At 35.7% G+C, this 6,000-nt stretch overlaps 1 protein-coding gene across 1 annotated transcript in view; it reads right to left on the bottom strand.

The window, feature by feature from the left end:
* TNFRSF1B (TNF receptor superfamily member 1B) overlaps positions 1-6,000 on the bottom strand; it is a 447,025-nt gene that overhangs the window by 1,673 nt on the left and 439,352 nt on the right. The gene's annotated exons all lie outside the window — the stretch shown is intronic.

The following is a 6,000-nucleotide window of genomic DNA, read 5'->3' as shown; positions in this document are numbered from 1 at the left end:
CTTTCATCCCAAACAGTTGAATTATGAGGAACTTCATCAGAAACACCAGCAGCACATATTACACCAGTTAAATATTATTAGGAACTGACATCATATCCTGTCTTGAAGCACAACTCATATTTTCCCCTACTGTATAAACCCACCCCCTTCTTTAAAAATACTCTGCTAACAATAACACTAGATACTAATATATAAATAAATACATATCCAATTAAATACATCACAAAAATACTCTATACACATTGATGAACATATTTTCTTTTAAGGCTTTCAATTTTAAAAGGCTAGTAATAAAAGACTTTTATTCATGACCAAAAAAAGAATTAAATCATAGTTGCCATGTTAATTCCACTTTTTCCGATATGTATGGCCATGCACCACCTCTTTCTGATACATATACAACTTCTAATACTATAAATTAAAACTTATGTCCTGGATTTAATGTGATATGTTTTGCTAGCACATTAATATCACAACAATCTTTGATGTTTCTCATATGTTCACCTATCCGGTTCTTAAGTTTACATTCTGTCTTCCCTACATAAAAACATAAACAGTTAGAAGACAATGCACAATAAACAATTTTCTCGCTAGTACAATAACACCTACCAGGTATTTTTGCCTTCCTATTATTAATGGTAAATTCACTCCCTTCCAGAATAAAAGGGCAGAATTTACACCACATGTATACATGTACCTCACAGTGGAAGGGGAATGTTGGTGTTCCAAGAGGTTTTTCAAATTAAAACCTCTTCTAAAAACACATGTGCGTCTTTCCCCCACAAAATCTCTAAGCTCCCTATCACCACTTAATAAATTCCAGTTTTTAAACAAGATATTTTTAATATAAGGTGCATCATTCGAAAAGGTAGTTGAAAAGCTGGAATGAAAATTCTGTAGTTTTACCTGTGTAGGGGCATTTGTGTCCAAGCTATATGAAGATGTTGGGGGCAGTACAGAACAACTAATGATAGTGTTAGTGTCAATGGATCTAATAATATTGTAGTTGAGGCCAAAATCTAAAATAGGTTGAAAATGTCCATTTAGTCTTTTGTTCGTCACTTCCTCCATAACCTCATCTATCAGTGTATTGGGATACCCTCTTTTAGAAAACATATCCTTCAGCTTCAAGCATTTGCACACAAAAGTCAACCACAAAGTAACCATTCAGGTTGCCCTAACAAATTGGCCTTTAACTACAGCCCACTTTGACAAAGGATAATGAGGGAAATGTACTCACAAGCGAGGAGAGTGTGTTGAGCAGATGGAAAGAGTACTTTGAGGGGTTGATGAATGAAGAGAATGAGAGGGAGAGAAGGTTGGATGATGTGTGGATAGTGACTCATGAAGTGCAGTGGATTAGCAAGGAGGAAGTAAGGATAGCTATGAAGAGGATGAAGAATGGAAAGGCTGTTGGTTCTGATGACATACCTGTGGAAGCATGGAGGTGTTTAGGTGAAATGGCAGTGGAGTTTTTAACTAGATTGTTTAATGAAATATTGGAAAGTGAGAGGATGCCTGAGGAATGGAGAAAAAGTGTTTTGGTACCAATTTTTAAGAAAAAGGGTGATGTGCAGAGCTGTAGTAACTACAGAGGGATTAAACTGATCAGTCACAGCATAAAGTTATGGGAAAGAGTAGTGGAAGCTAGGTTAAGAAGGGAGGTGATGATTAGTGATCAGCAGTATGGTTTCATGCCAGGAAAGAGCACTACAGATGCAGTGTTTGCTCTGAGAGTGTTGATGGAGAAGTACAGAGAAGGTCAGAAGGAGTTGCATTGTGTCTTTGTGGATTTAGAGAAAGCATATGACAGGGTGCCTAGAGAGGAGTTGTGGTATTGTATGAGGAAGTCAGGAGTGTCAGAGAAGTATGTAAGAGTGGTGCAGGATATGTATGAGGGTAGTGTGACAGCGATGAGGTCTGCGGTGGGAGTGACAGATGGATTGTTTTTATAGCCTCAAAAAATGATATAATAACTTAACAATGGCACATTTTTGTCAGTGTTAGTAAAATTAGGTAAATATCTTATACTGGGATATTGGTTTTTGGCTGAAGGACATTACCACAGATTTTGAGTTGGACAATGAGACTTTGGAATTTTTGAGGGTTGACAAACCTGTTATACTGAATATTACTGGTGTTCCAGAGGTCCATAAATCATTAAAAGAGCCTTTGCTTCATCCTATTGTGGTGTTAGGAGGCTCTAAAACCGAGCCTTTGGCCAAGTATGTTCATTACCTTAAAAACATTTTTTGATGATAAACTTTGTGTTCTTAAGAATACTTGGCATTTTAGTTTGATGAAGATGTAACATTTTTGGTTATTGATGTGAAGGCTTTGTTTTTCGTAATTCCAGATCAGAAGAGGTTGCAATGGTTTTATGAAGCTTTGACAAGTGATGCTAAGATGTGAAAGCCATAGGTATTGTGTTGTTGAACACCTTTGTATTTTTTGAGTCTGAATACTTCAAACAGGTCACTGGGGTAGCTATGGGGGCATCAGCAGCCCCAGTTTTTCCAAATATTGTTTAATGGTGATGGGAGAAACAAATTTCTTTTTCCCCCTCCTCTTTTCCTAATAACATCAAGGTTTACCTGAGATTTTCTGACAATGTGTTTATTTTATGGGTTGGAAATTCTCACCATATCAATGAATTTTTGAGTTGTATCAACAATACTACTTCATTTCTGACTTCTAAAGGACATTTTATTACAGTGGAAATTAATTTATTGGATGTTAAAATTACTAAAGATGTTGAGAGTGGGTGTTTTTCTTCAATAATTTATAGGAAAGAGACATACTCTAACAGTTTATTGCACTTTAACAATTATTACCCCTTATGGCAGAAAAGAAATGGAATTAAAACTCAGTTCATTAGATTGTCATGTCTAATTTCTGCTGATACAAAATTTGGTGAAGAGGTGAACATTTAACACAGATATTTCAAGACAGACACTACTATTTAGACTTTCTACATCTGAAAGATGAGGTTATTGTGGAAAAGTCCCACCGTTAAAATCCTGTTTTGAGGTATGGCTTTGATATTCCAGAGGCAAGATCAAATGTGAGAGTTACGGCTGTTTAAGGGAGTGCAAATCATGACAATACTGGTGCATTTCTCAAGGCATTGGCATGTGTTTACAATGTACCAAGGATGTTAAAGACAGTTTAACAAGAAATTGGTTTAGCGTTATTATGGCCCAGGGTTTGGATGAGAATTTGGGCAACAGTCCTACTTTAGTATTTAGAATGGGGGTTAACCTTATATGGCTGTGAAGGGTATGTACAAATGTGGTGCTTGCAGCCAGTGTAGATATGTTTTTGAGGGTGCCAATTTTACTATAGGCACCTTTCCACAATTGGTCTACCCTAATAGAAAATATAATTGCAAAACTAAGGGCTGATTTATTTAGCATGATGCAGTTCATGCACTGCATTTTACGTTGGTAAAACATTAAAAGCTTTGAAGGTTAGAATTTGCCAACATAATTGTGCCATTAAGAAGAAGGATGGCAATAATGTGTTGTATAAACATTCAGTAACTTATGCACATTTTAAGAAATGTTTGTTTTTTGGACTGGAAAAGGTGCCTTTTTTGAAAAGTTACTAACTGGGAAGCACATGTCAGGAAGTGTGAATTATATTGGCAAGTGTTGTTAGATGCCATTAGCCCCCAGTTATCAATGACAGAATATCCATCAGTAGTTTATTATTAATTAAAGGAGTACAGATCTAAATATTATAAAAATATTTAACGGTGGTTCACCATATATCATGCTGATTAGTTTATATTATGTTAATAGGGAGTGAATAATGTTCATGATTGTGTTTAATGTATTTTTTCAGAGTGCAGTACAATTGATTGGTTATTCAGTATTATACAATGCCTAAACAGAGTCCCCTTTGTAAAATCAAGCATATATCAATAGAAAAAAATTGTCCGCTGAACTCCAACTGGACTTTCTTCTGTTAATATATGTTAAGGCTTTGCAGTTTTCCTAAGCTAAAAGGTGGATAGGTGCATATGGAGGGTATAGAAAATATAAGGAAAATCAGGTGTGTTATGCAAAATTAAAGAAACATACCTGATCTTCCTTGTATTTTTGCCCTGTCTCTCTCATACCTCTAAATTGTCCTTCCTCATTACTTCCCCATTCACAATTTGCTTGCTTTTTTATTTATTTATTTATTTTTTTAATCTTTCAGATCTTCCTTTCTCCATTGCTTGCCTTCCAAAGCACTGATGTACTGTGTAAGGGGGGGGGCATAAGCCCCATATGCATGCACAGTACACCAACAAAGCAAAAGAATGCAGAAACAACACAGAAGAACACCACGGTGCTATTATACAAAGACATTATTTAAGAAAAGTAAGTAACTTCTTTCTTAAATAATGTCATTATACAATACCAATAACAGATTCATGGATGTGGGTACATTGATGATTTACCCACGTTGCCTTTGTTTAATCAATCACATTTCACCTTTGTGATTAAAACACACCAGCCATGGTTAAATCTTCATTATACAACGACCCCCCCCATTAATATTCCAAAACGTGCACGCTGATTGGTCAGCGTGCACTTTATAAATCAGAGTTATAGTAATGGAAGAAGGTCCGGTCACCCAGACTTTTTCCATTAGTATAACTCTTTTTTTATTTTTACAGCAACGGAGAAAGCAAGATCTCTGTTGCTTTTTACAACCTGTCTCACTATGTTAAATGAGTTTAACATAGTGAGACAGCTTTTAAAAAAAGCAACAGAGCATCTCCGTTGCTTTTTTTAAAGCTGTCTCACTATGTTAAACCCATTTCTCCATTGCTTTTTCCAAAACTGTCTCGATTTGTTAAATGGGTTTAACCTAGCAAGACAGCTTTAAAAAAAGCAACAGAGATTCTCCGTTGCTTTTTTTTAAAGCTGTCTCGCTATGTTAAACTCATTTAACATAGCGAGACAGGTTGTAAAAAGCAACAGAGATCTTGCTTTCTCCTTTGCTTTTGCCCACAGCTCTGATGTACTGCGTAAGTATATGCATGCGCAGTACATCAGAACTGCCGCAAAATACCAGACAGCTGCAGAAGGGCAGCAATGAGGCATTATACAATGCCATTATTTAAGAAAAGTAATTATTTTTTTCTTAAATAATGTCATTGTATAGTAGCAATAACCCACTTCTGGGTGTGGGTAATGCTGAATTTACCCACGGTTGGCTTTGTATGGCCACTCAGGTGTTGCCCTCATGACCAAACCACACCAACAGTGGGTAAATCCAGCATTACACACACCCAGGCATGGGTTATTGCTATAATATACTACAACCGTTCATCAGTTAGTGTCATAAGATCATACTGTTTCAAAGTAGTTTTATTTTTAAGCAGTATGGCTTAATGGCCAATAGGTGACAGTGTATGATTGTACTATTTAAGTAATAGCAATGAGGGAGCCTTTTAATCTAATGAAGTTCATATTTGGAATGAAGTGGATGAAAGCACTAATTAAAATGATATTGGGTTTTACTTCTGGTGAATGCAAGTGTGTTTTTTAACTTGTACTTCAGTCTTGTGGACGGATTTTCTTGGTTATTGTTTTTGCATACTCAGCGATGTTTTCCTGTATGATTTTAGGTCTTGCTGCTTTTAAGTGATTTGTAGAACATCAATAACATTTTTATGAGAGTCATTTGTTGAAATTGCTCCAATTTTATTTGTTAAATGTCATTATGTGACTGCATATACACTTTATTTAAATAGCAGTTTGTACTGTTTTATTTCTTTTTCTGATGAAGTTTCAGTGAAATTATAGAGACAAACTCAGCAAAACATTTGACCTGGCCGTTTGTTGTATTATAAAATTAAATCATACTCCTGAGGTCTTCTGGCCATAGGAGTGTGAAAGTGCAATACCTAATTATATCTACAATAGAGCTGTGTTTCTAGTTTCACCGAGCTAAGACATCAATCTAACAAGTTTTAGAACAAACCCTTTCAAACAAGGGTAT

This window comes from Protopterus annectens, chromosome 2.part1, assembly GCF_019279795.1.
Source record: "Protopterus annectens isolate FY-2018-M chromosome 2.part1, PAN1.0, whole genome shotgun sequence".
NCBI lineage: Eukaryota > Metazoa > Chordata > Ceratodontiformes > Protopteridae > Protopterus > Protopterus annectens.
The sequence above is the reverse complement of the archived record's forward strand: the minus strand, read 5'-3'. Positions and strand labels throughout refer to the sequence as shown.